Source organism: Aegilops tauschii, chromosome 5, assembly GCF_002575655.3.
Source record: "Aegilops tauschii subsp. strangulata cultivar AL8/78 chromosome 5, Aet v6.0, whole genome shotgun sequence".
Classification (NCBI taxonomy): domain Eukaryota; kingdom Viridiplantae; phylum Streptophyta; class Magnoliopsida; order Poales; family Poaceae; genus Aegilops; species Aegilops tauschii.
The window spans coordinates 524,004,260-524,011,975 of record NC_053039.3 but is presented as its reverse complement, the minus strand read 5'-3'; positions in this window follow the sequence as shown (position 1 = coordinate 524,011,975).

Below are 7,716 nucleotides of genomic sequence, written 5' to 3'. Positions count from 1 at the left end.
ATATTTTCATTTTATGTTGCTTAGTGCCAGTGCCACTGACAGATTGTGTCAAATGATTGTGCAGGGTTCATATGTATGCACATAAGTGATAGTACCTGGGATGTAGAACCTCTGGTAGGGAGTGATGTTTTGGGTACGACCACACACCTTCCTGACTCGCCCTGACTTTAGATCCACCATGTAGGAACCAAGACATGTGTTCATAAAAATGACTTGAGTGCCCTCCGCGATGCCATTAATCCCATATTCAGGTACTGGGGTCGACAGTGCCTTGCTAGGGAGCAGCGTCTTAAGATCGATTACCCTGAGTTTTGCCCATCCCATGGCTGCCTCCGGACCGGTCTCCATTGACCACAGGGTAAGATTTGTGACATCGACCACAACAGCGAATCCGAGCCTGCCGTCTTGTGTTGTCATGAGACGCCCCTTGCCAGTGATTGGCTGCTCCAACTTTGATAAGCGGAGCGCACCAAGTTGGAACTCGATGATGCCATTGCCATGGATGTTGAAGTAGAGTGCATCCCCAGCAAGGACGCTACGCGCAGCAAGGTTGGTATAGGAGGGGGCATTGGGGTGATGAAGAGAGGTGAGCTCGCTCCAGACACGAGTCTCCGACGAGTACAGCCAGCCCGATGTGACTCCTTGAACATCATTGATATAGTGACGACGGCCAGACGGAAATGCCCTCCTTGGCAACCATGGTGGTCGCAGCCTTGTGCGGCGCAGAGCACCGCCACGCTGAACCAGGCCACATCGTTGTCGACTGGATAGGGCACGCAGCGCCGGTGGCCTGTCAGAGGGTCCAAGACGGTTAGGTTAAGGAAGTACCCTTCCCTCAAGGGCCAGCTGTAAGCGCCGAGGAGCGCGCGGCCGTGGCGGCAGTCCAGGGGTCTATCAGCAAAGAGGCCACGGACAGTGGGGAGGGCGGAGGCGGGGAAGAAGCTGCCGTCCGATTGGAAGAGCCCCAGGACAGGAGGTGTTCCGTGGAACTTCCGGTAGCGGCCGCGAAAGCCCGGATCGGCTAGGATGCGGCGCCAGGGCTTGCAGACGGCGGAGGTGCGGACGAGGCCGGCGGGATCTTCCGGCGGGAGGCGGAGGAGGACCGCATCGACCAGCTCCGGCGAAAGACGGAGGAAGAGATCCTCTACGAGCTCGCTCATCGGCGGCGGCGGAGGCGAGGGTTTGGGTGGAAATGGTGGAACGAGCGTTGCTACCTGTGCCTGGGTTGCTAGGCTAGTACTACACGGTTCGGTTTAGCCAGGTTGACCTGCCTTGAACAGAAAAAAAAAAGGGAAGAAGTTGGAATAGAGGGCCTGCTAGGTGGGACCCAGAAACAGTGAGAGCAAATTTTATTTTTAAAAAAAGAAACAGTGAGAGCAGGATTTGATTTTTTTTACAGAAAAAACTTCTAATCTATTTATCAAACATCATGAGCACGGGATCCGACAAAATATCCGTGTCACACACGAACATATATGAAATAACATTTTCACTAGTAGAAAAAGGGCCATTTGTCCCGGTTCTTAAGGCCCATTTGTCCCGGTCCTTTATACCGGGACTAAAGGGTCGTTACTAAAGCCCTAGGCCTTTAGTCCCGGTTCTTACACGAACAGGGACAGATGGGCCTCCACGTAGCTGGTGCGGCGAGCCCAGGCAGGAGGGCCTTTGGTCCCAGTTTGTGGCACCAACCGGGACAAATAAGCGTCCACGCGTCAGCAGCTGGCAGGAGCTGGGGTTTTTTTTGAAAGGGGGTGGGTTTTGGGGGTTTTGGGGGGATAATTTAGGTGTTTCATATATTGTGTTAGCTAGCTAATTAATAGAGAGAAGTGTCCTCTCTTATCTCCGTGCTTGGTCAACGCTACGTACTATACGTATAGAGAGGACTCGACACGCTAGCTAGTAAGCAAAAATGAAGGAAACAGAAGATCGTCATGAACATATGCATACAGAGAGAAGTGATATCGACCTCTCCTTCTCCGAGAGATTGGTCGAACAATAAGTTTTCGTATATCTACCCGATGCTACTGGCTAGATATATACAATATAAGATCTCTTACAATATAATCCTCTAATTATATATGAACTCAAGGTCCAGATGGTATTCTCCATCTTTATCGATCACGTGGTCAAGAAAGAATGCCGCCAATTCCTCTTGAATTGCTCGCATGCGATCTGGTGCTAGGAGTTCATCCCACATCTGAAACATCTAATTTGAAGAAGGGGGTCAATACATATATATGAATGAATGAAACTCAACACAAATGATGGCAATAAAATAAAATTGTGAATATTATTGCTTACGCACTTCATATTGTTTTTTAGAGTAGCCCTGCTCACAGGTCGTGTGGCGGATGGACTCACAAACGTAGTATCCACAGTAATTATTCCCGGCTTTCTGCCACAACCACTTTACAAGAAATAGAGGTCAATCAAACTGATAAGCAAGCATGCTAAATGGTATTGATGAAACTAGCGCTTGAATCACTAGGAGATGCGCGGAACATGCTAGTAGTACTTACTTTCGGGTGTTTAAATTGCAGCTTCTTCGGCAGTCCCGGAGCTTTTGAGGTGAATTTTGTCCAAACCCTGCCAGACAAAGAAAATAATTACTTGATATTAGGAAATGAACAAAGTTGCCGATACGGTGCGGTAATGATCGATTTAACTTGCTTCTCGAGCATTTCAGTCAGGTCCGCATACTCCTGGGGATCTTTTCGTCTCAAGTCTAAGACGGTTACTAGTCCCTGCTCAAGCTTAATCTCTAGGAGAATATAGTGGAACCTGCGCACGCATGCATAACTCATCAATTACATTACTATAACCTCGACTAATAAGGGAAACCGAATATGCACAAGACAGTAACACTCACTTGAAGTTGTAAGGAAAGAGTATTATAGCTTTGTTTTGATTTAATACCAAGGATCGTAGCAAGTTGGCCTCGGTCTCTTTGGCCTTAAATTCAACCGTATATGCATCTATGAGATTTGTGTTAATGAACCCAATATCACCGATTTGTCTTTTCTTCAATTCGGCGATCTTCAATCTGCATAATATAGTGAGGATAATTATATATACATGCAATGAAAGAGCTGACCTATATATAGAGACTTAATGACAAAAGTAGTACTTACAGACAGTAGCAAGTGACCGTTAATTTATCGAGGGCCTGTTGATTGAAAAACTGGAAGAACTCCTCAAATGGAACATTCAACAGATCAATTCCAACGAGGTCATGCTCCTCTTTAACTCTCAGCGTCAAAATATTCATCCCCCCAGACTCTCTGCAGGTTTTCATGTACCAATCATGGAATCTTTGCATCATCGTTGTTACAGATCTTTCATCTTTGACGATAGGCTTCCCGTAATGGTATCTGTGTTCGTCCACCTCCAAGAAATCATAATGTACATTGTCAGGCAGGTAATCTCCAAGATTGGTATAACCGAGCACCATCCTCGGATCATTAGCGACGATATCGCTAGACACCTAGAGCGGGAGGCACGATTGGTTCGCTTGTTCGCCGAGCTGGGCAATTTTTTTCCCAGCTCATCGTTTTGCTAACCTTTGATCACTGATGGTACTTCCCGACCGCTCCGCTTCGATAAATGACCTTTCAATAATGCGCTCATAGTTTCCTTTCGGCGGAGACTTTGGTGGTTTCTTCAGGGCATCCATAGTGCGCTTCGCTTTCACCGGATCTATCTTCTCCTCCGGAGGTGGATGTTTCTTTGCTTTCACCCCTTCAAACAAGTCCCTCACTTCGGCTTGCACGATCTTCGTGTTTTCCTCCACAGTCCTCTCGTATGGTAACTTCTCTAGAGGCTTGAGAGATGGACCGAATCTGTATTGCCTCCCGCCTCTGGCTGTACTGCTAGATGTCGGAGCAGACGGAGCGGCTGCGGCTGTCTTCTTTCGTTGCTTACGAGGTGGAGGAGAAGGACTACGACGCGCCGGAGCGGCGGCGGGTCTCTTCCGCCCTTGCTGGTGAGGCGGAGAAGGAGGAGGCTGGCTGCTTGGGCGCGCCGGCACAGGCGGAGAAGGAGGCGGAGTGCCGCCACGCGCCGGAGAAGGAGGCGGAGTGCCCTGATCACTCGCCGAAGGAGGAGGAGGCGGAGTGCCCTGATCGCCGGAGGAGGAGGAGGAGGCGGAGGCGTCCAGTTCGGAAGGTTGATGAGCTCCTTCCGCCATAGGCATGGAGTCTTCAGAGAAGAACCCAGCCGAGTCTCCCCTTCACTCGTAGGGTGGTCAAGCTCGAGGTCCTCAAATCCGTCCGTTATTTCATCCACCATCACCCTAGCATATCCTTCTGGAATCGGCCGGCAGTGAAAAGTTGCGCCAGGTTCAGGAGGTGCAACAGAGCCAACAGCCGCCTTGACTTTCAATTTCATCCATTGCATCATAAGGTTGCAATGTTGAGACTCCGTGATAGCATCCATGGGGTAGCTAGCAGGAGCCGTGAAGACAGGCCCCAGCTGAAGCAGCTCGGTGGAAGCCACGCTGCTTCTCCGCTGAGATGGCGGGGTAGCTTCGGGGGAAGCTTCGGCAGGTCGCTAGCTGCGATCTGCTTCTCGTTCCTCTATCGCTTGTACCCTTGCGTGCAGCGCCTGCAGTTGGGTCTGCTCCACTTTCTTCCTCCTCTCCTAGCATTTGTAACCGCCTGCGTCCGGAAATCCAGCCTTCCACGGAACGGAGCCTGGCGTGCCTCGTGTCCGTCTAGGGTGCTCAGGATTCCCGAGGGCCATTGTGAGCTCGTCATTCTCTCTGTCTGGAACGAACGTCCCTTGTTGCGCTGCATCGATATACTACTGAAGCTTCGTGACGGGTATTCGCAGTGTCTCGTTCGTCCAAACGCACTTCCCTGATACAGGGTCCAAGGTTCCGCCAACCCCGAAGAACCAAGTCCGGCAACGGTCTGGCTAGTTCAATGTCTCTGGTTCGACCCCTTTATCAACCAGGTCATTCTCAGCCTTGGCCCACAACGGTCGGGCTTTGAGGTAGCCACCTTACCCCGTGCGATGGTGAAGCTTCTTCTTCGCAGCATTTTTCTTGTTTGTCGCTGACATCTTCTTACTCTTGTCCGATGTCTTGTGGGCCACAAATGCGGGCCAGTGATCTCTGATCTTCTCATACTGGCCGATGAATTCTGGTGTCTTTTCTTTGTCGACAAACGATGTTTTCAGCTCATTCTTCCACCTCCTTAATAGTTCTACCATCTTCTTAAGAGCATGAGACTTGATCAATTGCTCTTTAACTGGCTTCTCCGGATCCTCCTCTGGCGGTAGGGTGAAATTTGCCTTCAGCGCAGTCCAAAGATCATCTTTCTGCATATCGTCGACATAAGACACCTCAGGGTCTTCCTTAGCCGGCTTACACCATTGGTGGATGCTGATCGGGATCTTGTCCCTAACAAGAACCCCGCACTGAGCAGCAAATGCTTCCTTTGTCCAGATGGGTTCAATCGGCATGCCATCTCGACGCTGCTTCTCTAGGGTTTGGGGTGGCCTCGGCAACGCTTCAAGGGTTTGGGGTGGCCTCGACGACAACGCTCTTTTAACTTAGTAAATTAGGGTGGCCTCGAGAGAGTTTGTCGGGTAGGGGCGCGGCGGGAAGGGGTAGGAGACCGACATCGTTTTTTTCTAGGGTTTGGGTGTCCTCGAGAGTTTTGGTCGAGTGAGAGGGCCGGGGGGTGCTCCCGTGGTATAAGTTATCACGGTCGAGAGGGGGTATATATATGAACTGCCCCTCATGTCGAAGTTATCCGGGAGGGGGTTATATATATCGACAACGATGACATACATACATGGGAAAATAATGTTATCGGGGAGGGGGTATATCGACCCCCCCTCGTGTTGAAGTTATCGGGAGGGGGTATATCGACAACGACATACCCGATAAAAAATAAGAAGACGAAGAAGAAATAAAAAGAGGAGAAGAAGAAAGGAATAGAGGAGAAGATCGAAGAAAAAAAAGAAGAAGAAAAAATAGACTTCTTTTTCTTCTTTTTGCTCTTCTTATTTATTTCTCCTCTTCTTCCTCTCCTCTTCTTCTCCTTTCTTCCTCTTCTTATTTTCCTTTTTCCTCTCCTTCTTTTTCTTCTTCTTCCTTTGGTAGCTAGATATATAAAACTTTTCTAAAAATGTAACTTTTGCATATATAAAACTTTTCCATGGATCATCATTTCTCATATATATCCATCTATAGCCACATACATATATAAATGGAAAAAAATGCTATGAACAAAAATACATATATACTTGGTAAATATTCTATGAACATCATTTCTCATATATATCAATGCATACATCCATGGATCATCATTGCTCATATATCCATAGTCATATATAAAAACTTTCTATATATGAACAAAAAACTTTTTATGAACAAAAAAACATTTTTGACATATTTAGCATATTCTAAATTTTCCTAACTCTTTACAACCAGAAAAATTACTCCAACTTCATGACAGTACCCACACTCCATTTCACCAAAAACCTTCTGATCCATAGTTCAAAATTTTCAAATTTCATTCAAATAAAATTTGAACCAGATTCAAATTCCTTGCTGAAAACCTATTCTAAACCAATCCAAAAATTCTGAAATTTTGCCATCACCTTTGTCTTGCATCAGTACCTCACCACAAAAAAATTCATAAATTCTAAAAATGCCCAAAGCCATCTAGCATTTCATCAAACACCCTCTATATGCACTGTTCATATCTGTAAAAAAATTCAGAAATTTCAGAAAATTGGACAGTGTTGCTGCTGCTCCACTCCTTCTCCTCTCCTCTCCTTCTCCTCTCCTGCTGCTCTTCAATGCATCGCGGCCGGCGGCGACCATGGAGCAGGGGCAGAGAGCAAGGGGCGCTCGGGCGCAAGAGTGGCGCTCGATCGGGACCATGGGAAAGGGGTGGGGGCTCACTTCGAGGGGGGCGATGGCAGGAGTACGGCGACGAGGACGGCGGGCTCGGGGCGGCACGCGGTGACGGGGACGGCGGTCTCGGGGCGGCACGTGGCGACAGGGACGAGGAGGGTGGGCTCGGGGAGGCACGCGGCGACGGGGACGAGGACGGCGGGCTCGGGGATGCCGGCGATGAGGACGGCGCGGGCTCGGGGAGGCGACGACGATGGCGAGGTGGAGCAGCCTGATGGCGTCGATGAGCTCGGCGTCGTCGGCGGGGGGTGGGGGCAACTGGCGATGAAAACTGAAAATTTTCACAAGTGTTTCTTATATAGTCCAAGCATTAGTCCCCGTTCATGGCACCAACCAGGACCAATGCCCCCTTTAGTCCCGGTTGGTGCCACCAACCGGGACCAAAGGTCTCTTTTCAGCAGCCCAAAGGGCGGGAAGCGGCGGCCTTTGGTCCCGGTCGGTGCCACCAACCGGGACTAAAGGGGGGGCATTGGTCCCGGTTGGTGCCACGAACCGGTACCAATGCACCCCTTTAGTCTCGGTTGGTGGCACCAACCGAGACCAAAGGCCTCTTGCTGCCCGCGTCGCGGCCAAAAGTTTAGTCACACCTCGCTAGTTGAGAGGGCTCGAGAGTGGTTTATAAGCGCTGTTGCGCCCACCCTCTCCAGCTCCTCTCAACTGCAGGCTTTCGGGCCTAATCTGTCACTATGTGCCTGTGGGCCTGAATCCTGGCCCATGGATGGGTTTCTAGTCGTATTCACGCCGTGGTGGCCGAGTAGGTGGCACTTTTTATTTTTATTTTTGTTTTC